At 43.3% G+C, this 27,571-nt stretch overlaps 1 protein-coding gene across 3 annotated transcripts in view; it reads right to left on the bottom strand.

The window, feature by feature from the left end:
• The window catches only part of LOC141060782 (uncharacterized), a 77,054-nt gene extending 50,806 nt beyond the window's left edge, over positions 1-26,248 (bottom strand). For 2 of the 3 annotated variants that reach the window (XM_073557137.1, XM_073557135.1), the window contains exon 1: positions 26,150-26,248. The gene's annotated coding sequence lies outside the window, so the exon portion shown is untranslated. Of the gene's footprint in view, positions 1-16,825; positions 17,022-26,149 lie in introns of those variants that run through there. The other variant, XM_073557136.1, reaches the window with a different exon arrangement.
• Between the last annotated feature and the right edge of the window lie 1,323 nt (positions 26,249-27,571).

The following is a 27,571-nucleotide window of genomic DNA, read 5'->3' on the forward strand; positions in this document are numbered from 1 at the left end:
GAACGATTCACAGGCGTCTTACCTGGGGAGACGCCTGCCAGAAATAGGCGATGGGCGCCGCCATGTTGGGGGCGGAGCCACCGCGTCACATGGCGCCGTCAGAGCTCCGGCCAGAGGAGCGTGGGAGCGATGTCGGGGAGGTCTGAGGTCAGCAGCGGGGACGCGCCGGGGAGCGGGTGCACGCCGGGAGGTGCGCACAGGACCCTGCAGGTGAGTATCAGCGGCGGCCGTGACAGTTATATAGGCTCTTTTGAGACAACAGTCAGTTATATTCAAAATCTGGTAAATAGACGACATTATCTTTTTGGGTTTATCCTTTGTTGCACAGAGAGTCTGAAATGCAGTCAGTGGGCGGGTAACGTCTGCCCCGGTTGTTTCTTCAGTTCCTGAAACGAGGGGAGTGTCCCATCCATCAAGAGTCCATCAACCGCTACATTTGCCAAGGAGCCGGGTTTGATTACATTATTGTCTCGGGAATAAGATGCATGCGGCATTATATCTGCCAACTTGAGTAAGGGGGACAGAGGGGGGACTAGAGTGTTCACCAATCCCTTCCAAAATTTTAAGATAGCTTTAGTGTGTATATTAAGTAGTATTTTGTTTATGCTTTTACAAGGATACGCCAAAAAGGTGGATCTCAGGGGATAAGGTTCCAGTGCTTCCTCCACCTCAATCCACTGCTTATTGTTGGGAGACCGCAACAGGTCTACCACTCTGGTAAGCATTGCCGCTTGGTAGTACCTTACTATGTCTGGAGCACCCATCCCACCCCTTGACTTGTTTAATGTTAATGTCCTGTATGCTAAGCGGGGCTTCTGTTTTTTCCAAACATATCTGCGGAATAATGTATTAATTTTAAGAAGATACGATTTGGGGATGGTTATAGGAAGCATTTGGAAGATATATATGAACTTGGGTAAGATTAGGCTCTTCAGTAAGTTTTTCCTTCCCATCCACGACACATATGAGTCCCTCCATGATTTCATGGTGGTTTCTACTGAGGCAATTAGGGGGGGAATATTCAGCTGAAAAAGGTCTCTATCTGATCTTCCTATCTTTACACCTAAATATTTGATATATTGTTTTGGCCAGGTGAATGGGTATGTATTTTTTAGTTTAGCTAAGGTACTCGGGGACATGTGTATGTCCAGCGCTTCCGACTTAGACATATTCACTTTAAAATTGGAAATTTTGCTATATTGATCTATGAGATCCATCAATGTTGGGAGTCCCAGTAAAGGATTAGTCATTAACATTAAGAGATCGTCCGCAAATGCCACTGTTTTATAGTGTGTCCTATTGATACGAATACCCTCTATTCCCTCATGTATTTGTATGGCCCTTAAGAGAGGTTCCATTGCTAGCACAAATAGTAACGGGGATAGGGGACAGCCCTGTCTTGTTCTGTTCTTTACAGTAAATGCATCTGTTATAAAGTCGTTAATCCTAATATGTGCCTTGGGCTTATCGTACATTGCCATTACGGCTGCTATAAATGCTTCGGGTATTTCAAACTTGACCAATACTTCCCGTAGGTATACCCAGTCCACCCTGTCAAAGGCCTTCTCTGCATCTGTTCCAAGGAGCACCAATGGGAGTTTACGATTTTTTGCGTATTGAAGAAGGTGCAATACTTTGTGGACATTATCCCTTCCCTCCCTTCCACCCACAAACCCAGTCTGATTTAAGGAAATCAGGTTTGGCAATGACTTGGCCATCCTTTTTGCCATCAGCCCTGCTAGGAGTTTTAGGTCCACATTAAGGAGAGAGATTGGCCTATAGCTACTACATAGCTCAGGGTCCTTCCCCTCTTTGTGTATTAGGGATATTCTGGCTGTAAGCATTTGGTTTGGTAATGGGTGGCCTTGTAAAACTTCGTTACAGACGTTCAATAAGTCTGGAAGTAGGAGGCCAGAGAAGGATTTATAGTAAAGTGCTGAGAATCCATCTGGACCAGGTGCTTTCCCCTTTGGGCACTTTGACAGGGCGGACTGCAACTCCCCCAGTGAGAAAGGTCTAGTGAGTTGTTGTTTTTGGGAATCAGACAAGGCAGGCAGGTCTAAAGTGCTTAGGAAGGACTTAGTGTCCATGCCTCTTTTAAACGCGGAATCGGCGTTATCTTCCGGACGGAGATTATATAATTTCTTATAGTAATCAAGGAATGCCCGCTCCATGTGCTCAGGATTTTGCGAGCTTAACCCTTGTTCATTCTTGATTGAGTTAATCAGCGTACGTGATTGCCATTTCCTTAGTTGTGATAGCATTAATTTGGATGCTTTGTCTCCATGGATGTATATTCTGTTTTTCCATGCTGCATAGAGCTTAGCAGTTCTCGAGTTTAATATGTCTTTAAGTTGTTGTCTTTTTTGTTGTAGCTTCTCTAGGCTATGTTGATCTATTTTATGTTTATGTGTAAGCTCGAGCTGCGATATGCTATCATAAAGATCCTGGATTTCTTTTTGTTGAAGTTTATTTAGAAAGGAGGTGATAGATATCATCTCCCCTCTGACAACTGACTTATGTGCTTCCCATAGTATTTGTGAGGAAATTTCTGGTGAAGCATTTTGTTCAAAGTATTGGGAAAGCACTTTGTTTATACGTGCCTGTACCTCGGTACTTCCAAGTACTGACTCATTGACCCGCCATACTCTATGTCGGGGAAATGCTTTAGACAGAGAGAGTTTTTAACAAAACCGCAGAGTGATCTGAGTAAATATACGGGATTATTTTCGCCTGTTGTGTATTGGCGAGCATTTTACTGGATATAAAAATATAGTCTAAGCGGTGGTGAGATTTATGGGTGTGGGAGTAGAAGGTATAGTCTCGGTCAGAGGGGTTTAGATATCTCCATGTGTCAATCAACTGTAGAGATCCCATTTGTGACTTTATTCTGTATAGATCTTTAGGTGAGAACGAACTTTTCTGTTTGGTCGTGTCTAGCAAAGGCTCTAATGCAACATTCAAGTCCCCACCCACTATCAGTGCACCCACTCTAAAGCCATCAATTTTTCTCAGTGTTGAGAGTACCCATTTCAATAGTTTTTTATTCGGTGCGTATAGACTGCACAGTGTTACAAGGGCGCCATTTAGTAGACCCTTAACAAAGATGTAGCGACCCTGAGGGTCTGCCATAGTTTCTCTTAACTGGAAGGACACTCCCCTCGCCACTGCGATTGAGACCCCTCTGGAACCGGATTGGGTGGTTGTCGCATGGAACTATTTATCATATACCGAGCGTTCAAAGGAGGGCAATTTATCCGGTTTGAAGTGCGTTTCCTGGATAAGCAATACTCTGCTGAGTGCTGTTTTTTGAATAGTTGTAATGTGTGGGTCTTGTGTTTGGAGAGTTCAGCCCATGTGCGTTAAAATAAATGTGTGTACCTTATCCAAATCCATCATGTTTCTGTACATAGTAGTATCCTTGCAACTCACGACGGAGACCAATCCTTGTGCCTATGGGAGTGGGGAGGGGGTCTACGACAAGTAGACCGGAGGGAAGAGAGAAAAGGGTAGAGGAAACAAAGAAGTGAAGAGGGGGAAAACAAAATATTAACAATATCCATGTTATTATGTTGCACGATATCATTGACCAATGTGCCAACGTACCATAGTTATCTACTGACATTGTTTCACAGAGCGCCAGCTTGAGGAAAATTCCAATCAACGTTATAAACTGAAGATGAAATATGAAATGCTCCATTCTAGGAGAATGCCCAGTTTGGGCTGTAACTAGATCTAGGCTAAAGCCTTATAGCGAATTATCGGATAAATGTGGCAGCAGTGCTTACCCATATTTGGAAAAGCACGCCAACCCCATCAAATTTGCTTCAACCCATATTCGATACCCCAACTGGGGTAGACACCAAGAAAATTTAACTGCAAAACCTGGGTCTAACTTAAAGATCAAGTAGTGTCTCTGGAGTCCTTAGGAGGCAAGGTCTTTGTCAGCTTCCTTTTCCTCCTTTGTGATTTTGGCATCAGGGCTATCTGCCACGCCGGGCTGTCTGGTAGCGGGTGCAGTAGGGTCGCTGAATGGAAGGACTCCAGGTCTGGGTAAGCCTCCAGCTCAATCCCCAAGGATTCACATGCCTCATTGATGTCTTGTGATGTTCTTGCTTGAATACGTTTGTCTCCGTTTGTGATATGTACTCCAAACGGGAATAACCATCTAAAACGGAGACCTTTTTTTTACCAATGCTTCAGTGAACGGTTTCAAAGTCCTCCACTTCCTGAGAGTGTTAGCTGACAAATCCTGGAAAAGTTTAATTTGTGAGCCCTCATACGAGATCTCCTGCGCCTCCCGTGCTCTGCGGAGAACTAAGTCTTTTGCTCGGTAATCGAGGAAGCGACAGATCACATCTCGTGGAGTTTCCCCTTGGGAAGGCCTCGGACGTAGTGCTCTGTGTACTCTCACCAGTTCGATTTCCTGTGGATCTGATTCATTAAGTATCTCTTGTGCTGCTTTGCATAATGCCTCAAAGGCCACTGTTTCAGGAAGGCCTTTAATTCTTACGTTGTCACGACGTTCTCTGTTTTCATGATCCTCTAACACCGTGTGAATTGTATGTAGTTGGATTTCATGGACCTTTAAAGAGTCTAGTACAGCGTTCGAACTTTGCGTCATGGCAACTTGCGAATTTTCCAGTGTCTCAAGTCTGTGGCCTTGAAGGTTTAGGTCATGTTTTATCTCTGCAAGTTCTTTTCCTATTGGCTCAAGAGCTTTAGACAGTATACGTTTGATGAACGAACGAGTGACTAAGGCATCTCTTGCTGTGCTTCCCGTGTCAGAGTCACTCTCCGGTTCAGAATCTGAATCTTCTAATGAGGTCATATCACGAAGCTTGGGTGATTTAAGAGAATCTGGTGGAACCGTTTGTTTTTTAAGAAAGTTATCCACGTCTGTTTGCGTAATGGATTTTGCAGATTTGGGTATGCTTTTTTGCATTTTTACGCTAGATCTCCCCATTTTTGCAATTATCTAAAGAAGAAATGAAAAGAGCAGTTTGAAGATTAGAATTCCTCCTGCTGGCTATGGATTCAGCTAATGTTCCATTTTATGTCCAAACTTATAGATGATGAACAATGGAAAGAAATGTCATTTTGGCTCTGGCCACTAAATGGCAACCTATAACCCCGTTCTGTCCTCTCCAATTGTGAGGGGGAAGGTTAGTTTTCCAAAGAATCCTCACTTATATCTGTTCAGCTTGGCATAACATGGGTTAATTAGAAAGCAGATAAGGGGGGAGGGAAGGTGGAGGGGCAGCACTGGTGGGGGGAGCGCTTAATACAGATCTAAGGCTCCTAATATTACTCCCCTTTCTCCTCGCACCCCTCGGGTCAGACAGTCTCAGGCCCCCACTTGATTGATCAGGGCTATTTCCTTTATTGCTACGGAGTTAGGGAGAATGACCATGCTCTCCTGATCCTCTGTCCCCCGAACCAGACCCCCCTGCTTAAGACAAGCCTTCACCTTGCGTCTGTTATTTCAGCGTTACCTCAGCTCACGGAGACACTTAATTCCCTCAGCTCTCTCTCGCTGTCTGCAGAAAGGGGAGGGGGGGAGAAGGCTGAAGCATGCAGCTGCACGTCTGTTCTAGGTCCCGGGCAGCGTGCCTTCTGCAAGCCCGCCGGGACTATTTTTCCATGCTGCGGCGCGATACCCTCTCTCTGCAGCCGTCCCCCAGCTGTGAGAACAGTAGCGCTTTTGTGTGTCCTGGTCTGGGGATTTCGCAGTGGTACCTTATCTGTAGGGGAGGGCTGGCTCCGGGGTCTCTCTTATCTGTCAGTCTTAGGTCAGGGATAAAGTCTTCTGCCCGAGGCGATGGTGCTGTTAGCAGTGTATCCTTCCGCCACTCCGGCAATCTCCCGCCGGCAGGGCCCCAGTTAGATGAATCCCTTCTTTATCCCGAATGTGACTCGCCACTCAGGGACCAGGCGATCCAGTGGGGTCCTGGTTTGGGATGTAATGCGGGGATGGTATAAAAAAAAGGAGGCTCTGGTAACATTAGAGCCCCTTTTGGTGCTTTTGTCCGGGAGCTCAGGTTCCCTGCTTCTTGCTCCACCAACATTCAGGCTCCGCCCCCCCAGAAAGATAAGTACTTCCAACATGATATGTCATACTGATAGAAGACATAACAGTTTGATGGTGTCCATAAACGTTAAAGTTGTACAAGCCCAATGATTTGGGTAGAATCGACAGACTTATGTTGAATTTCCTTATTACCTATTATCTCTATTTAACCAATAGTTTTGGTTGACTCAAATTGGCCAACTTTTTGGTAAAGTATTCCCTACAAGTGGTAAAAGTTCACCCGTTTGAGTCAACAAAAACTCTCAGGTAAATAAAGAATAGGTAGAAAAGCCTTGTAGGTTTTATGGCAATGGAAAAACCTGATATTGTTTTTTTGTCCAAAAAAGGCATATGGCATAATTGGTATGCATGCAAAGAAATGCTTGATGAGTACTTTTAGATCACCCAGCACGCACCGCATCACAAAAAAACTCAACTCCAATGTGGCTGAAATGGATTTCAATCATGGTGCTCTGTGGTATAAAAATAACATATCAATCAAATATGAAAAACAATTAATCTGTATCAGTCACCATCTGCCAATACAAGTTCTTTTTATGTCACAAAACATGGGAGGAGTGATGCTCCGATCTGGCCGTTTCGCTAGATACACATACTTTCTCAAAGAACTATGATGGGTCCATGAGAAAACGCAAGAGCATGCGAAACAGCAGTAGGCTAGATCGGAGAAACACTCCTCCCATGATCCAGCTGTTTTTTGACTGGCGTGGAAAACTGTTTCTTCATATTTTAAAGAAAAGCATGCAATGCAATGTGTAATTGGGTCTAAAAGAATAGATTTGTGAATATTGTCATAATAAGGCAGGTGTCACACTTGCGAGTGCAATGCAAGAAACTCGTGCAAGTCTCTCGCCGGGTATTGAGGTGAGAGACTCGCATGACTTTCTCGCATTGCACTCACAAGTGTGACCCCGGCCTAAGGCCTCTTTCACACATCAGGTTTTCGCCGTCAGGCGCGATCCGGCGCTTTTGACAGAAACCGGATCCGGCGAAATGCAATGCCGGATCCGGTTTCCCCCCCATTGACTTGCATTTGCGCCGGATTGCGCCGGATGGCCATGCGTTTCATCCGGTTTTCGCCGGATCCGGCAATGTGTCGCGATCCGGCGTCTGGAAAAAATGGCTACTGTAACGTTTTTTGTCTCCGGCGAAAAAGCCGGACACACCGGATCCGACGCGTCCGGCTTTTTCACACAATGAAAGCCTATGAGCGCCGCAATGCGCCTGATCCGGCGAAAGCCGGATCCGGTGGCCGGATCCGTTTTTTTTGGTCTGAGCATGCTCAGTAGCTCTGCCCACAAGACATATATAAAAGCAAGACAGTGGGACCCACAGCCACACCCAACATGCCACCCAAGAAAGCAACCAAGCGCAGCAGGAGAAGGCAGGAGACCACTGCAGCACCATCAGCACCACCACCACCCCAAATGGAGCAGCAAATGGAACATGCTGAGGAGGGGAGGCCAGCAGCAGATGAGAGACGGTAATTATCAAATCCCCCATTCCTCCAAACTAGGGCTATTGAATATCAAGATATTCATTGGCCCTTTGTTTCTCTTTATTCAACAGCCGCCCAATAGATGCAGCAGCAGCAGCAGCAGCAGCAATGGCAGCAGCTGGAACACCACCCACAGGCATGGAGTGTGGCCACCAGGAAGACAGCACATCATCTTCTGGGAGCCCTCCCTCGCATCGTCAGCGTTTGACGGTAAGTTTTTATTTCCAAAATCCATCATCTCTGTAATATATGTCTATTCATTGCCTTTTATTTCAAAACAGGATTCACAAGATGAAGAGGAGCTCCCAGAAGAAGAAGGAAGGGGTGGACAGACACCTGGAGTGGGCTCACAATTGGTAAGTTTTTTGCATCAAACGCAGAAACACAACATCACACTACACACAACACATAGAAAACAATGTTCTGCAGACCACACACAGCAAACAAATGCCTACATCCAAAGACATAACATTTTTTGTTTTCTTCTCTAGTCTTCCCAATCTGGTGCTCGGCCAAGAGGTCCTCGCAGTGCCTCCCAGGGTCGTCGGCGACAGCAACGCGGCGGTCACCAGCGTGTAAGTATAAATATTTTTGCTTTGTTTTTTTGCACTTTTTATTTCATTTCTTTTGTGGAGGCTAATTATGTTATTTTTGTCTTTTTCTTTAACAGCCTTCACAGCGTGCTCCCGACTCTGACGGTGAGGATGGAGGACTCGATGTGGACCACCTCATCGATCTCGCCAGAGAAAGGGAGCCGCTCTGGAATATGGCTGACCGCCGCCACGCTGACCTTATCGTTACCCGACGACTCTGGGAGGAAATCTGTTCGCTCCTTGTGGGCCGCTGGGAGGACCTCGATGTTCGGGCCCAGATTAAAGAGCGTAAGTATATACAGTACCGGTTGCTTGTTGTAAACCAGTGTTTCCCGAACTCCAGTCCTCGTGGTCCCCACGGATCATGTGTTCAGGATTTCTATTTACTATGGAAATCCTGAAAACATGACCCCTGGGGACCATGAGGACTGGAGTTTGTGAAACACTGATGTTGTATACTAACCACTCCTTTCTCGTTTCAGGGAACAGAATTGTGAATCGGTGGCGGTCTGTGAGGGATCGTTTCAAGAAGGAGTTCAATAAAGAGATGCGGGCCCCGAGTGGATCTGGAGGACGCAGGAGCAAGTACAAGTACGCACAAGCCCTGTCGTTCCTCCGGGAAACAATGGTCACTAGAAGGTAAATATTACACACCACATGTGAAAAAAAATGTTAGATGTAACTTTTTTTTTTCAGCCAGGGCCATACCATGTCAGTATTTTAATTGTTTTTTTTTCTCTTTATTCCACAGCACGGTGAGCAGCACTCGGGAGCCTGCACGATTGGACCCTTCTGAGGCGATCCCTGAGGAGACCGGCACCGAGGGACACTTCGACCGCCCCGGTACATCTGCACCTTCCCAGCCTTCCCACACATTCGACCCATCTGTCCCATCCACCAGCACAGGAGCATCGTGGCTGCCTACATTACATGAAGCTGCTGGTGAGGAGATCGCTTTCCCTTTACCCCACCCTTCTGCCCCTGCCACCTCTAGTACACCTGCGGGTACTGGGAGGCAGCGGCAGAGGGGTCAGGAAAAGAGTTATGCGCCAGAGTTCTTGCATCTGAATGCATCTTTCCAGAACTGTCTAAAAGTCTTGTCAGAGCAAATCTCCGCAGGCTTTCAGCAGATCAACTCCAGCATTCTGGAGGTGAAGACACTTCTGCAAACCATGCATTCAGAAGCAAGATCTTCGCCAAACCACACCTTTTTCAGGTCTGTTGTGGAGCGCATGGCAACACTATCTCCTACCCAGCAGATGCATGTAATGCATTCGTGCCACGGTGCTCTACAGCAGGTTACCTCCCAACCTCCACCTCCCACCACTGTAGTTCCTCCACCTGCACCCCCTCCAGCCACTTTCCATCCTCCCCCTCCTATTACATCTGCACCCCCTCCAGCCACTTTCCATCCTCCCCCTCCTATTAAATCTGCACCCCCTCCAGCCACTTTCCATCCTCCCCCTCCTATTACATCTGCACCCCCTCCAGCCACTTTCCATCCTCCCCCTCCTATTACATACCAGCAACCTCACCAGTACCAGCAACCTTCCCAGTACCAGACATCTCCCCACTTCCAGCAACCTGCCCCGTACCAAACTCCTTCCCCGTACCAAACTCCTTCCCCGTACCAAACTCCTTTCCCATACAACTTTCCATCAACATCATCTGCTCCTACAGTCCCTGCCCAACCCTCCACTCCACCGCCCACCACCTCTTCTGCCTCACACATGTCCACCCATTCTGTAGCTTTTTCCACACCATCACCTCTAACTGTTCATTCCCCACCACGATCCCAGTCCTCTCTCCACACTCCCATTGTCGAAGTGTCCCGCAGCCCCTCCAGCAGTATTTCCACCCCACACTACACCGAGTTATAATGTTTTTTTTGTAATAAAAATGCCCATTTGGTTGGTTTCAAACCTTTATTAAAAAAGTTTTTTAAACTTTAAAAACAGTTTACACAAAAAAAAATATTTTAAATAAAAGTTAAATTATTGTTTACACTGGTTGTCTGTCATTTCTTTCTGCGGCGAAATATGTTTAACCCCTTACCTACAATTGACGTAATATTCCGTCCATGTGACCATGGACCTAATTACCATGGACGGAATATTACGTCATCGCGATCAGCGGCGCCCACGTGGTGAGCGCCGCTGATCGCGGCCGAGTGTCAGCTAATTATCATAGCTGACACCCGGCACAATGTGTCAGGGGCGGTCACGGACCGCCCCCGACACGTTAACCCCTTGCACACCGCGATCAAACGCGATCGCGGTGTACCGGGGGTTAAAGGGAAGCATCGGCAGGGAGGGGGCTCCCTCCGTGCTTCCCTGAGCCCCCCACGGCAGCGCAATGTGCAGCGCTGCTGCGGGGGGCTCTTTCCCTACAGGCCCCCGGATCCAAGATGGCGACGGGGGCCTGCAGGGAGCTGACTTCCTCACTGCCTGCAAAGCGCAGGCATGAGGAAGTCTGCAGCAGTGCCTGTGACAGATCGCTGATCTGTCACAGTGATCTGTGATGTGACAGATCAGCGATCTGTCACAGGACAGTGATGTCCCACCTGGGACAAGGTAATAAAGTTAAAAAAAAAAAAAAGTGTTAAAAATAATTTTAAAAAAATCGCTAAATAAATCAGTAAAAAAAAAAAAAAAATTCCCCAATAAATCCATTTTTTCAAAATAAAAAAAAACAAAAACAATAAAAGTACACATATTTGGTATCGCCGCGTCCGTAATGACCTGCCCTATAAAACTGTCCCATTAGTTAACCCCTTTAGTGAACCCCTTAAAAAATAAAAATAAAAAACGAAGCAAAAAATAATGATTTATTATCATACCACCGAACAAAAAGTGCAATAACGCGCGATCAAAAAGACGCATATAAATATGCATGGTACCGCTGAAAACGTCATCTTGTCCCGCAAAAAACGATCCACCATACAGCATCATCCGCAAAAAAATAAAAAAGTTATAGCTCGCAGAATAAAGCGATACAAAAATAATTATTTTTTATATAAAATAGTTTTCATTGCAAAAAACCGACAAAACATAAAAAAAGACCTAAATAAGGTATCGCTGTAACCGTACTGACCCGAAGAATAAAACCGCTTTATCAATTTTACCGCACGCGGAACGGTGTAAACGCACCCCCCCAAAAGAAATTCATGAAACGCTGGTTTTTGTTCATTCTGCGACCCAAAAATCGGAATAAAAAGCGATCAAAAAATGTCACGTGCCCGAAAATGGTACCAATAAAAACGTCAACTCGTCCCACAAAAAATAAGACCTCACATGACTCGGTGGGTCAAAATACGGAAAAATTATAGCTCACAATATGTGGTGATGCAAAAACTATTTTTACAATAAAAAGCGTCTTTTAGCGTGCGACAGCCGCCAAACATAAAAACCGCCATAAATCGTAAATCAAACCCCCCGTTATCACCCCCTTAGTTAGGGAAAAATAATAAAACTAAAAGAAAATGTATTTATTTCCATTTTCCCGCTAGGGTTAGGGTTAGGGTAGGGTTAGGGCTAGGGTTAGGGTTAGGGCTAGGGTTAGGGCTAGGGTTAGGGCTAGGGTTAGGGCTAGGGTTAGGGCTAGGGCTCAGATTAGGGTTAGGGGTGTGTTGAGGTTCGGGTTGGAGTTATAATTGGGGGTTTCCACTGTTTGGGCACATCAGGTGCTCTCCAAAGGCAACATGGCGTCTGATCTCAATTCCAGCCAATTCTGCGTTGAAAAGGTCAAATGGTGCTCCTTCCCTTCCAAGCTCTGCCATGTGCCCAAACAGTGTTTTACCCCCACATGTAGGGTATCAGCCTACTCAGGACAAATTACAAAACAACTTTTGGGGTCCAATTTCTCCTGTTACCCTTAGGAAAATAAAAAATTGGGGGCAAAAATATAATTTTGCGGAAAAAAGTTTTTCTTATTTTCACGCCCAGGCGTTATAAACTTCTGTGAAGCACTTGGGGGTTCAAAGTGCTCTCCACACATCTAGATAAGCTCGGTGGGGGGTCTAGTTTCCAAAATGGGGTCACTTGTGGGGAGTTTCAATAGTTTAGGTACATTAGGGGCTCTCCAAACGCATATGACACCCGCATACCAATCCATCAAAGTCTGCATTCCAAAACGTCACTACTTCCCTTCCGAGCCCCGACGTGTGCCCATACAGTAGTTTTCTCCCACATATGAGGTATCAGCGTACTCAGGACAAATTGGACAACAACTTTTGGGGTCCAATTTCTCCTGTTACCCTTGGGAAAATAAAAAAATGGGGACTAAAAGATGATGTTTGTTGAAAAAATACGATATTTTTATTTTCACGCCCGGTCGTTATAAACTTCTGTGAAGCACTGGGGGGTTCAAAGTGCTCACCACACATCTAGATAAGTTCATTAGGGGGTCTAGTTTCCAAAATGGGGTCACTTGTGGGGGGTTTCCACTATTTAGGTACATCAGGGGCTCTCCAAACGCAACATGACACCCGCAGACCATTCCATCAAAGTCTGCATTCCAAAACGTCACTACTTCCCTTCCGAGCCCCGACGTGTGCCCATACAGTAGTTTTCTCCCACATATGAGGTATCAGCGTACTCAGGACAAATTGGACAACAACTTTTGGGGTCCAATTTCTCCTGTTACCCTTGGGAAAATAAAAAAATGGGGACTAAAAGATCATGTTTGTGGAAAAAATACGATTTTTTTATTTTCACGCCCGGACGTTATAAACTTCAGTGAAGCACTGGGGGGTTCAAAGTGCTCACCACACATCTAGATAAGTTCCTTGGGGGGTCTAGTTTCCAAAATGGTGTCATTTGTGGGGGGTTTCTACTGTTTTGGTACATCAGGGGCTTTCCTAACGCGACATGGTGTCCGATCTCAATTCCAGCCAAAAACGTCAAATGGCGCTGCTTCCCTTCCGAGCTCTGCCATACGCCCAAATAGTGGTTTACCCCCACATGTGGGGTATCGGCGTACTCAGGATAAATTGCACAATATCTTTTAGGGTCCTGTTACTTTTGGAAAAATAAGAATTGAGGGTGAAAAGATCATTTTTGTGGAAAAAATATGATTTTTTAATTGTACTGCTGTACGTTATAAACTTCTGTGAAGCCCTTGGGGGTTCAAAGTTCTCACCACACATCTAGATAAGTTCCTTGGGGGGTCTAGATTCCAAAATGGTGTCATTTGTGGGGGGTTTCCACTGTTTTGGTACATCAGGGGTTTTCCAATCGCGACATGGTGTCCGATCTCAATTCTAGCCAAAAACGTCAAATGGCGCTGCTTCCCTTCCGAGCTCTGCTATGCGCCCAAATAGTCATTTACACCCACATATGGGGTATCAGCGTACTCAGGACAAATTGCACAATAACTTTTAGGGTCCTGTTACCCTTGGAAAAATAAAAATTGGGGGTGAAAAGATCATTTTTGTGGAAAAAATATGATTTTTTAATTGTACCGCTGTACGTTATAAACTTCTGTGAAGCCCTTGTGGGTTCAAAGTTCTCACCACATATCTAGATAAGTTCCTTGGGGGGTCTAGTTTCCAAAATGGGGTCACTTGGGGGGGTTTCCACTGTTTAGGTACATCAGGGGCTCGCCAAACGTGACATGGCGTCCAATCTGAATTCCAGCCAATTTTGCATTGAAAAAGTCAAACGGCGCTCCTTCCATTCTGAGCTCTGCCATGCGCCGAAACAGTGGTTCCCCCCCACATATCAGGTATCAGCGTACTCAGGACAAATTGCACAATAAGTCTTGCTGTCCAATTTCTCCTGTTACCCTTGGTAAAATAAAGAAAATTGAACCTGAAGTATTTTTTTGTGAAAAAAAGTTAAATGTTCATTTTTTTTTAATATTCAAAAAATTCCTGTGACGCACCTAAAGGGTTAATAAACTTCTTGAATGTGGTTTTAAGCACCTTAAGGGGTGCAGTTTTTAGAATGGTGTCACTTTTGGGTATTTTCTATCATATAGACCCCTCAAAGTGGCTTCAAATGTGAAGTGGTCCCTAAAAATAAAATGGTGTTGCAAAAATGAGAAATCGCTGGTCAATTTTTAACCCTTATAACTTCCTAACAAAAAAAAATTTTGGTTCCAAAACTGCGCTGATGTAAAGTAAACATGTGGGAAATGTTATGTATTAAGTTTTTTGTGTGCCGTAACGCTGTGATTTAAGGGCATAAAAATTCAAAGTTGGAAAATTGCGAAATTTTCAAAATTTTCGCCAAATTTCCGTTTTTTTCACAAATAAACGCAAGTTATTTGAATGCAATTTTACCACTAACATGAAGTACAATATGTCACGAGAAAACAATGTCAGAATCACCGGGATCCATAGAAGCGTTCCAGAGTTATGACCTCATAAAGGTACAGTGGTCAGAATTGTAAAAATTGGCCCGGTAGTTAACGTGCAAACCACCCTTGGTAGTGAAGGGGTTAAAAAAAAGGTTAAATACAGGGTATTTAAAAGGTAAAAAGGTATTCAAAACCAGGTATATAACTGTGGGTAAATTTTAGCTTTTTGCCACAGTTGTGTTCCTGGTTGTGTTTGAAGCAAAGTATTTCACCTGAAAAGTTGTGTTTATTGTTGGTGATTTCCTAACAATGTACACAACTTTTGTTAAAAGGTGAAATACTTTGCATAAAACACAACCAGGTACACACCTGTGGCCTAAAGCTAAAAATAGTAAGACCATGACAAGATAGCCAACTTTGGTTGGCAAAGGTATATACTGTTGGTCCAGAAGGTACACAAGTTTGGTTAGGGCACAAATCTTTCACACTCTGTCATCCCAGTGTACTCTGCCTTGAGGTGACATAAAGTATAGTGCAAAATTGTCCCTCATTACTGAAACCGTCACAGAACTTCTAGTGGTAATATTTCCAATGACAACATCCATCTTCGCCAGTAACTTGCTCTTCTCTCCAACCTGCACTTTCTCCTCTACAACCTGTCAAAGAAGGGCTGTAGGAACATGCTATATATAGTTTTCCAGTAGCCAATCCCGTTCGGAAGGCCACAAGGGTCAATTTTAAAAACCAGATCCGGCGTAATCCGTCGAAAAACGGATAGAAAAACGGATGAACTGGATGAGACGGATCCGGTTTTGTCTGTCAAGAACAAGACGGATCCGGCAGAAAACCGGATCCGGCACATCAGGTTTTACAAACCATTTGCCGGATCCGGCATTCCGGCACGACGCCGGATCGCGCCTGACGCCGAAAACCTGATGTGTGAAAGTAGCCTAATAGTAGCGATCTCCAGATTTTCTTCTTACATCTGGTGCATGTAGAACTGGTTTCGCCATACCTATTGAAAACTATGCTGTGGCATGATATAACCTCAGGGAGATTTCCAAGTAAGAGGGAGGTGTATTTATCTAAGTTTTCAACATCCTATTTCATCACAGAGATTAATTTCCTCTAATAAAGCCTGGAGGTATTATTTGTAAGGAAATCATAATGTATTCTTGTGCAGGTATCTTCACCAGTTCTACAGCAAATGCTAGAAATCTACCTAGAGATTTCTGCCACTCAGCCTTAGACCAAGTTCCCACGAGGTATATTTGGTGAAGTTTTGATGTTGGAGGTTTTCTTCAGCATTTCTGCACAATTAGATAAAGTAGGTTACTTGTGTTTTTGATTGCGTTTTTTTGGATGCATATTTACCCCGTTTTTTTCATTTGCGTTTTTGTATGTCCTTTTGGTGTGTCTTGTTTTTGGAAAAAAAAATAATTGTTTTGGAAACTTGCCGTTACTTAGCTTTGGTAAAACGTTATTGAGTCATGTGCGCATTAATGTGCATATGCATTTTTTTCCCTGTGAATTTTCCTTATCTCATTCAAGTCTGTGGGGAAATTCCACAAATAAAAGAGAAATAGACATGTTGAAGATTTCAAAATTACTCCACAGGTCAGTTTCCATAGTATAAAAAACTCTGTGGGCATGAGATCTATTCAAATCCCATCCACTTTGCTGGAGCTATAAAACACTCTGTTTTTTGCACATTGAAAATATTGCAGCATCAAAAATGCACTAAATACTCATCATGGGAACTTGACCTTAAATTGAAACTTTTGTTCTACCACATTCTTAGACATGTGAAGACTTAAAATGTCTTGAGAGCACACTGTTTGGAATGTCCAGCATTTTCATTAGCAACCCATAAATCTTTCCATGACTGATGTGGATGGGGTCTCCTGAATCATCCAGTCTTTTCCAAAAAACTTTTATCATATGTCAATGAGAATTTTGGAAATAAACTTATTGCACATGCACCAGTCCTGATTATGGGAAGGTTGTGGATGATGCAGGAAGTGTGACCAGTGTCAATGAAGGAAAAAGTAGGCAGGTTTCAAGACCATTTGTTTTTAGCTCTCAGTTACGTAACGGACATTTTAAATTTCACTCATCACATGGTTCATACATCGTTTGGTCTTTTCTGGGGTAACATAAGGATGAGAAACCTGGACAATAGAGAAACAAAACAGAAGAAAAATCGACGCATTCAAAATGTGGTGCTGGAGAAGGATGTTATCAATACCATAGATGGTAAGAAAAACAAACAAATGAATCTAGGGGCAAATCAAGCCAGACATGTTACTCGAAGTGAGGGTCATCAAGCTTCAACTTGCTTACTTTGGACACATCAGACAAAGAGAGCAATCACTGGAGAAGGACATCATGGTCTGAAGTATGGAAAGAGCAATGCCAAGAGGCCGAGCAGCAACTTGATGTCTTGATATCAAAACAAAGGTATAGAAGACCCTTGAGAACCTAACTGGGCTTGCACAACATCGATCTTCCTACATGTCGTTCATCCATCAAGTCGCCATGGCTCGAGATAGAACAGAAGGCCATTAAATAATAATAGAGACAAGTATAGATTTAGAAGGTTTTTTAACATGAATTAGAGTGTAGTGTGGCGATTTTAGGTGGTGAAACCCAAAGACAAGTTTCCTTTAATTTATAGTAGATAATACATTTTTTGTTGCTGCAGCAGACATTGTGCCCTGGTATGTGGAGGTCAGGTTCAAGCATATCAAATGTAGTCATAATTACCATAAAATAGGCGTGACTCTTTCTCATAATTAATGTATGCCTTGAGGCTTTGTTTTCATGCCACATGTACAAAATTCAAAGAAAACACTCTGAAAAATATCCTCCTTCCTTTAGCTAGATTTTAAGAAATGTTACTGCCTTTCAATGGAACAAACACTAATAACCTTCAGATATGGGGTCAATCTGCAGGTTAATAGCATTACTAACCTGCTCGGCGCCTGCTCTTAGCAGAATGCTGCTGGAAGAAAATACATTTTATTCCCCTGCAGCATTCCAATTTCAGTCATGGGGGTGACGCCGGCGCAGGTGCAGTCACTGATCTGAGAATACAGAGTGACGGCTGTAACGGCACCCCCAGCCCTGACTTACAGCTGACCCCAATGCAGAGCAAGAGTCAGTCAGTGCTGGGGGCGCTGTTACAGCAGCCGCTCTGTATTCTCAGGGCAGTGACGTAATGTCACCACCGTAACTGAAACTGGAACACTGCAGGAAAATAAAATTCTTTTTCTCCCAGCAGCGTTTGGCTAAGTGTGATCATCGGGCAGGTTAGTAACGCTATTAACCTACAGGTTAACCAAATATCTGCAGGTTAATAGCGTTTTTTCTGGTGACAGGTTCCCTTTAATGGGTTCTCCAGGACTAGAAAAGTATACATAAATTCAATAATAGCTAAATATAAAAAAATCATTATATATATATATATATATATAAATAACTTTTATTAGCAAATAACATTCACTTTGACTAGGTAAATAATCACTGTAAAATTAAAATGACCTCCGTCTTGTTACAATGACATGACCCATCCTAGAGTCATAATAGAACAGGTGTCTGTGAGCATGTGCAGTGGGAAGGTCTGCTTCTTTGACCTAGAAATAACCTATATCACATTATTACAAGCTTTCTGAAGGTAACAGCAGCCGCTCAGCATTCACAAAGGCAGGGTGGACAGCAATGTGTGCATCCTCTTCTTATCTTACCACTTCTACTATCTCCAGTATTAGATCAGATAGGCAGAGTGGACAGCAGAGTGAGCAGCCTCTTCTTACCACAACACCACTTATATCTCCAGTATTAGATCAGATAGAGAGGGTGAACAGCAGTGAGAGCAACCTCTTCTTACCTCAGCACCCATGATATCTCCAGTATTAGATCAGATAGGCAGGGTGGACAGCAGAGTGAGCAGCCTCTTCTTACCACAACACCACTTATATCTCCAGTATTAGATCAGATAGACAGGGTGAACAGCAGTGAGAGCAACCTCTACTTACCTCAGCACCCATGGTATCTCCAGTATTAGATCAGATAGGCAGAGTGGACAGCAGAGTGAGCAGCCTCTTCTTACCACAACACCACTTATATCTCCAGTATTAGATCAGATAGACAGGGTGAACAGCAGTGAGAGCAGCCTCTTCTTACCTTCTTACCTCAGCACCACTGGTATCTCCAGTATTAGATCAGATATAGATGATGGACAGCAGTGTGAGTAGCCTCTTCTTACCTCAGTACTCCTGTTATCATATGGACATGGTGGACAGCAGTGTGAGGAGTCTCTTCTTACCTCAGCACCACTGGTATATGCAGTATTATATCAGATAGATATTGTGCACAGCAGTGTTAGCACCTGTTCTTGCCTCAGCACCACTGGTATCAGTGATTGGCAAATGTGATTGGCTTTGTTTTCAGCTTTGTGGGCTCGCCCGCATACCAAACAAGTACAAAAGCTGGAAAAAAAGATTTTCCAGCTTCATAAAATTACAAAATCTATTCAGTTACATCTTTTAAAATTTAAGTGCTTGGATTCATAATGTGATCAAGCGCAATGTATTTCAAACGGACTCCAGTGTTCTTTCTCAAAGCTAATACCAACCGTGCATACATTCTCACTGTGAGTTATCACCATTAGCTTTGAGAAACAAGGCTGGAGAGCGTTTGTAGCTCGTCGCTCTTGATTGCATCGCTATTGATGACACTATGGATCCAAGCACTTAAATTTTGAAAGATGTAACTGAACACACTTTGGAATTGTATGAAGCTGGAAAATTTTCTTTTCTCTGGATTGCTTACGTGAGGTCACACCGAGAGCTGTAGAGGTGAGCTGGTTACCACTCTATCAATAAAGTAGAAAAACTACCTCCTATTTACATGCACAAGTCTGGTCCATAAATCGAACCAAAGAAGTTCATGCTGTAATTTTTTCCATGTAGATTGTTAGTCCATGTGGAAAATTGAGATTTCATTTGTCTGTGTATTCATGACTCATTACATTCACATTGTGTTCAATGTTCACGTCGAGGTTTGCGTCTGAACCCCATGCAAAACAGGATTTGGGAGTATGCGTCGACGGGGCCATTGACCATAATGATGCCGACAGAGTCAATGTGTGCTCTGTCGGACATCATTTTCAGGCGTATGCATCTACTTGCGTAGCGTCTGAGTACCCACCTCCAGTAGGCATATATGGCTGAAAATAATGCACGACAGCACATAAGTTGACTCTGTTGGCATCATTATGGTCAATGGCCTCACCAGCACCCGAATCCCATTTTGCTCGGGTTTCTGACGCAAGCTCCAATGGGACCACTGAACATGGGCAAGAACGCAATCGGAAAGGAAAATTTAAATAGGTTTGACAACATGATAAATGGGAAATTGTGAAATAAATAGTTACATTTCTTTTGGATTATCATCTGTCTACATGACATCCTTATATAGCAATTATTTGGCTTTGACAGAGTGAGAGTTTGGATGCTCAAGTGGTAAGGAATATCCAGACTTCTATTTCTGCCAAGGACAAACTGTTTGCAATAATTTTCAGATGCAGTGTTCAGGTGCCAATAGGTCCATCCATCGATACAAACAATTATTCTTTACCAGTAGTTCGAGTTATGCAACCATTATGCAATTTCTTATGTAACCAAAAAATCTATATAAAAAAATGTCTGTGTCATAATAAATGAGTCTCTTTGTAAAACTACCTGGTGTGTGCGTCTTTATTTATCTACTGATCGCAGACCTGGGTATACAGTGGCTTGTGAAAGTATTCACCCTGTCTGGCTTTATAGTCTATGCTGGTGAAGTGAAGTGAGAAAAATATAGGCATAAATTAAATTAATGAGATCAAATAACTAAAAATTGGCATGTGCATAAGTATTCACGCCTTTTGCTATGAAGTCCCTAAACATTTTTGGTGCAAGCATTTACCTTCATAAGTCACATGATTAGCGACAGGACGTCCACCTGTGTACAATTTAAGTGTCACATGGTCTGTCAGTATACATACACATCTATTCTAAAAGGCCACACCATACAACAACATGAAGACCAAGGAGCTCTCCAAACAAGTCAGGGTCAAAGTTGTTGAGAAGTACAAGTTAGGGTTGGGTTTTAACCCCTTATCCCCCAAAGGTGCTTTATTGACCAGGTCAATTTTTACCATTCTGGAAAAAAATGGAAATTTGTCAAACATTTTGAAAATTTTGCAATTCTCCAGCTTTGAATTTTCATGCCCTGAAATCACAGAGTTATGGCTAGTTTCACACTAGCGTTCTCGGGTGCAGCGCAGGGCCGCTGCTAAGCCCCGCCCCGCCCCCTCCGGTCAGCTCCTCCTCTGATCGCACGACGCTACATGCGATCAGCATACCCTATATTATCGTTGGGTACGCTGACCATGCGCTGGTCATGCGCTGGTATGATTTTGCTGGCGCTGTGCCCTTTTGGCGCTGCACCCAGCGCACAAAAATGTATTCATACCAGAGCACGGTCAGCGTACCAAATGCTAAATATAGGGTACGCTGATCACATGCAGCGTCACGCAATCAGAAGAGGAACTGACCGGAGGGGGCGTGGCCGGGGGCGGGGCTTAGCGGCAGCCCTGCGCTGCGCCCGAGAACGCTAGTGTGAAAACTAGCCTTAGTCACACAAAATAGTTAATAAATAACATTTCCCACATGTCTACTTTACATCAGCACAATTTTGGAACATATTTTTTTTTTTATTAGGAAGTTATAAGGGTTAAAAGCTGACCAGCAATTTCTCATTTTTGCAACAAAACCATTTTTTTAGGGACCACCTCACATTTGAAGTCATTTTGAGGGGTCTATGTGATAGAAGATACCCAAAAGTGACACCGTTCTAAAAACTGCACCCCTCAAGGTGCTCAAAACCACATTCAAGAAGTTTATTAACCCTTCAGGTGCTTCACAGGAATTTTTGGAATGTGGAAAAAAAATGAACATTTAACTTTTTTACAAAAATTGACTTCAGATCCATTGGGGCATTTGGATTTGGGAGCGGAGAATTTACTGAATTTCATTTTGGCAGATGAGGTGCCATTTCGCTTTTCCAGAGCTTTTGTGCTACCAGTAACGTGGAAGCCCCCTATATTTCCGTTAGCAGATGACAGACCTGGGTACTTGCTTTTTTTGTGGATTACACATAACATTTGGGATCACTGTTATCCGGCGCTCTACGCTGACCACTTACTTTGGAGTTTCCATCTAAAATGTCTGAGTGACGCGATTCAGATGAAACCCCCGAGGGATCCATTCACTATAATGAGGGTGCAGAGTTACTGTGGACTCCATCTGACCTCTATTCAGCGGTGTCCTTCTTTTCAAAAGTGAGCAAAACTATGGCCAACAGCACTTTTCTGCAATCCTAAAAAGAAGAACACAGCCGGATCACAGGTCAGACAGCATCCACAGTGCCCCATCTGCCTCATTATAGGGAATATTCTGCTGGAGGTACCATCTGAATCACGTATTTTAAAGGTTTACATGGAAATCCCGATGCAAGCGCTCAGCACAGTGTGCAGGATAATTGTGCTCCAAGCCTTACTGCGATCTTTGGGGGACAGAATGAAAATAGTTTTTTATGTTTTGGTGCTTTTACACAATAAAAACAATTTTATAGAAATAATAATTATTTTTGCATCGCTTTATTCTGAGAGCTATAACTTATTATTTTTCCACTGATGGAGCTGTCTAGTGGATTGTTTTTTGTGGGACAATATGATGTTTTCAGCGGTACCAAGTTTATTTCTATCCGTCTTTTTTATCACATTTTATTCCACTTTTTGTTCAGCCGTATGATGATAAAGCATTGTTTTTTGCCTTGTTCTTTATTTTTTTATGGTTTTCTCTAAAGGGATTAACTAGTGGGACAGTTTTATAGGTCGGGTCATGGCAAATGCAGTGATACCACATATGTGTACTTTTATTGTTTATATATTTTTTCATACAAATATTTATTTATAGATATAATATCATTTGATTTTTTTTATTATTACATTTTATATTTTTAAAAAATATTTTTGCAATTATTTTAAAAAAGTTATTACTTTTTTTTTTTACTTTTTTACTTTGTCCCATTATGGGACTATAATTTTTTGCAGGTTGATCGCTTGTACAGCATGGGGATGCAGCAGCATTCCCATTCTGTAGAAACTGTCAGCTCTGCACTGACAGGGAAAGTTGTTGATCATGCACTGCGCATGATCAGCAAGTTTCCTAGTTCTGGTGACCCGGATTTCATCATGACGCCATGGGGTCTTCGATCCAAAGGCAGTGGGGCTGTCAGCCCTCTGCCAACTCCCGGAATGCTGCGATTGCTTTCATTTGCAGCATTTAGGGGGTTTAAGTGCCTGGAGCAGTGCATTGCCAGGTGTCAGCTGTCAGAATCAGATGACACCCAGTGGCGATTGTCCACGCACCACCCAGTGGCGATCGCGATGCAGTAATAATATGTCCCTGGTCAGATAGGCACAGAGATGTATTATCATGACAAATGTCAGAAAGGGTTTAAAAAATATACCAATCTCTGATGATCCTGCAAGACACCACCAAATCCATTATCATCGAATGGAAATTCTATGGTACCACAACAAACCTACCAAGAGTTTGATGATTCCCAGAGGCATCACCCACCAAAACTCTCAGCCCGGGCAAAGAGGGCAATAGGGAGTGAGGCAGAACAGAGTCTAATTGTAACTCTGAAGGAGCTGCAGAATTCCCAAGCAGAGACTGGAGTATCTGTCCATACAATGACAATTAACTGTACACTACATAAAGTTGGCGTGTATGGAAGAGTGGGCAGTACACAAAAATTGTAAGATTCTTTTGAGTTTGTCAAGACTTTTGGGAGACTCTACAAATGTATGGAGGAAGGTGCTGTGGTCAGATGAAACTAAAATTGAACTTTTTGGGCACCAAGATAAACTCTATGCCTGGCGTCAAACCAACACAACTCATCACCTCAAGAACACCATCCCCACAGTGAAACATGATGGTGGCTGCATCATGCTGTGGGGATGTTTTTGGTAGGATGGACAGTAGAACTGGTCCAGCTCGAGAGGAAGATGGATGATGCGAAATACAGGAATATTCTTCAGAAAAACCTGTTTCAGTCTTTAAGTGATTTGAGACTGGGAGAGAGGTTCACCTTCCAACAAGACAATAAACCAAAGCATTCTGCTAAAGCAACACTCATGTGATTTAAGGAGAACCATGTAAATGTTCTGGACTTGCATAGTCAAAGCCCAGACCTTAATCCAATTGAGAATCTACATTCAGACTTGTAGATTGATGTTCACAAGAGGAAATCATCTAACGAGAAGGAGCTGGAGCAGTTTTGCCTTGAGAAATTGGCAAAAATCCCAATGGAAATATGTGGAAACTTATCCAAAGTAAATTGCAGCTGTAGTTTCTGCAAAAAAGGAAGCCCTACAAAGTATTGACTTTAGGGGGATGAATAGTTATGCACACTGAAGTTTTCAGTTATTTTGTCCTATTTGTTGCCTGCTTCACAATAAAAAGAAAACCAAATGTTCACAGTTGTAGGCATGTTCTTTACATGAACTGATGCAAGCTCTAAAAAAACAGCAAAATTCCAGATTGTGAGGCAGCAAAAATCGTAAAATGTCAAGGGGGTGAATGCTTTTACAAGTCATTGGTCCACCTGATGGTGATTAAATAATCTCAAGTACATAAATATCAGAACTAGTAAAATGGAAAATAGTACTTTGAACGTCAATATCTAACTGCCCAATGCTGCCAGTGCAGGATAAGAAAGAGTCAGTCGCTGTTATGAAGATGTACCAATCAGAGGGAGTAGGAGCATGGGGCAAGGGACAGGAATGATCTTTCTAATATTCCCTGTTGTACTCAATGCAATGGCTCCTGCACTTAACAAGGACAGTACCCAAGTGTGGACCTATACCTTATAGAGTAAATACCCTTATATCCCTCTGACACATTTCATCCTCAATAACGAGGAACCTGTTAATAGATTGCACACCTTTACTAGGAACTTCAGGTGTGAGTGCCTGTTCAAAGCAGTTAAAACTGGTTTGAACCACTGATTGGTAACCAATTTACGATTTTACTTAAAAAAATGCTTTGTCCCAATTAATTTGCACAGCACTGTATCTATGCCCGACATTCCAATTTCCGTGTGTGCCTCTACCATTACTCCCCAGCAACATGCCTCCCCAGCAACATGCCCACTGTCTTGGGGTCATACTTGATTCAGAACTTTCATTTGCCCCCCCACATCCGATCACTGGCTCGCTCTTGTTATCTGCACCTCAAAACCATTTCTAGAATTCGACCCTTTCTAACAATCAACTCTGCAAAAACTCTTACTGTTTCTCTTATTCATTCTCGTCTGGACTATTGTAACTCTCTACTAATCATTCTCCCTCTTACCAAACTCTCCCCCCTCCAATATGGCTTGAATGTTGCAGCCAGAATCATATTCCTCACCATCCATTACACCGATGCCTTTGCCTTGTGCCAGTTATTGCACTGGTTACCCATCCACTCAAGAATTCAATATAAACTTATCACTCTCACCCACAAAGCACTCCATGGCTCAGTACCACCCTACATCTCCTCCTTCATCTCAGTCTACCACCCTACCCGTGCCCTCCACTCTCATCTCCAAGACTTCTCACGTGCTACACCAATTTTTTGGAATGCATTACCCAGGATAATTTGATTAATCCCCAATACCCACAGTTTTAAGTGTGCCCTAAAAACACATTTCTTCAGACTCAACACATTAATCTAACTATCCCTGTGTGGCTCATTCAAAATTCTTACCATAACCAGGTTCCCCGTATCATGTTCTCACATGCTTTATGCATTGAATAGCCCTCTGTGTCTGTACTTTTACATATTCTGGCTGATAACCGGTTCATGCAGCATTACATGAACACCTGATTTCTTACACTATGGCTGGTCAGAACAATGAAAGCCATTGTTACCATCTACCTTCCGTGTCTCCCCTATTTCCTCATAGACTGTAAGCTTGCGAGCAGGGCCCACATTCCTCTTGGTAGCTGTTGATTTATGTGATTACTGTTATGCTGTAATGTCTTTTGTCTGTACAAGTCCCCTCTAACATGTAAAGTGCTGCGGAATATGTCAGCGCTATAGAAATAAAATTATTATTATTTACTTGGTATGAACGAGACAGTCGGGCTAAACATTTCTATAAAGAGATTGTATGCAGCACTTCTGACATTATAGGTCTGTTCATTACAGTATAAGACGTATGTAAAAAATAAACACATAAAATGAAATGTAAAAAATTGGCAAATTCCAACACCAAGGTATTTTGCGTGTTTATTGAAGTAAATATTTATGCCCCATGTTCACAAAAGCTGTCAAACAGTGCAAAAAATATAGAAGGAAACAGGTTAAAACTGCAAAAAAAATGCTTGAAAAGTCTTACAACTTCCAAAAACGATCCCCTAATTCTTAAACTGAGAAAGGTGTGGCAGAATGAATTCTTGACAGCCACAACATTAATAAACTTATAAGCTCTATCCTAATGCAAAACCCAAAACACAAGAAAAGTAAAACTCATAAAAAACAGTAATGGTAAAGTTAATGTTACCTGCGTATTTATGGCTGACGTCTGTCTTGTGCTTACAGCTCTCAGAGTCTTCTGGAAATCAAAGGTTACAGCTTTCCTAAATGTAAGGACTTCACAGGAAATGGGCGTTTACAAAGGGGAGTGAATAGGGAAAGGCAGAAACCACCGCCCCGTTCATCCAAGTAGATTATGTGAGATTGTTTTTCTCTGGTTAGCTATTATACTTTTATACCAGCTTTGTTATTGTCATTGAGGCTGTGTGCCCACGTAGCGATTTTTAAGCATTTTTGCCGCGATTTTCGACGCAAAAACGCTTAAAAATCGTGTACAGAACGCCCCCCATGCATTCCTATGGCATTCCGCACATGCTGTGCTAATGCTGCGCTTTTTTCCGCGGCGGAATCGCATCGCGGAAAAAATCGCAGCATGCTCATTCTTTTGTGCGGAATCACAAAGAATTGCCGTGATTCCGCACCCATAGGAATGCATGAGAACCGCTTACTTCCCGCATGTGGCTATGCCCACCATGCGCGAAGTTAAGCGTCTCATGTGCGGTTGGTACCCACAGTGTGGAGGAGAGGAGACTGTCCTCCAGGCCCTGGGCACCATACCCCTGTAAAAAAAAGAATAAAAAATAAAAAATCGGGGTATATTTACCTTCCGACGTCCCGCGCTGCATTCCCGGCCTCAGCGTTCCCAGTAATGCCTTGCGGCACGGTCCAGTGATGACGTGGTCTCGCGTGACTCTAGCGGTCTCGTGAGATCACTATAGCAACGCGAGACTACGTCATCACAGGTCTCGCAAGGCATTACTGGGAACGCTGAGGCCCGGGATAGCAGCGCGGGACGCCAGAAGGTAAATATACCCCGATTTTTTTCTTTTTTTTAGCATTTTAACATCCTATCTTTTACTATTGATGCCGCATAGGCAGCCTCAATAGTAAAAACCTGGTCACACTTCTCTAACACTATGTTTGACGAGTGTGACCAACCTGTCAATCACTTTCCAAGCGATGCTTCAAATCGCTTGGAAAGTGCTTGAATATCGCACGCGAAAATCGCGATCATAATCGCGGTAAAATCGCGGTGAAATCGCGCGATTTCTGGGAAGAAGTCCGGTTTTTAGTGAGCGTTTTAAAACGCTACGTGGGCCCACAGCCTGAATCGGAACTCCAAATCAGTTTACCTTTTATCTTAAGTAAATACCAAAGAATTTCAGAATGAAGAGATGTAAATATTTGAACATCTACCTGTATAAATGTTCTTCCTAAGAAGATATTACCGTATATAAAATGAGTGAAGCAGCTTGTATGGTGAGAAACAAAATGGTACATCCAACGCTCCAGGTCCCAATGTGGCTATAACACTAAAGGCCCCGTCACACATAGCGACTTACCAGCGATCCCGACAACGATATCAACGTGTCAGGATCGCTGGTAAGTC

Source organism: Dendrobates tinctorius, unplaced genomic scaffold, assembly GCF_039654945.1.
Source record: "Dendrobates tinctorius isolate UK_male_01 unplaced genomic scaffold, ASM3965494v1 ptg000245l, whole genome shotgun sequence".
Classification (NCBI taxonomy): Eukaryota; Metazoa; Chordata; class Amphibia; order Anura; family Dendrobatidae; genus Dendrobates; species Dendrobates tinctorius.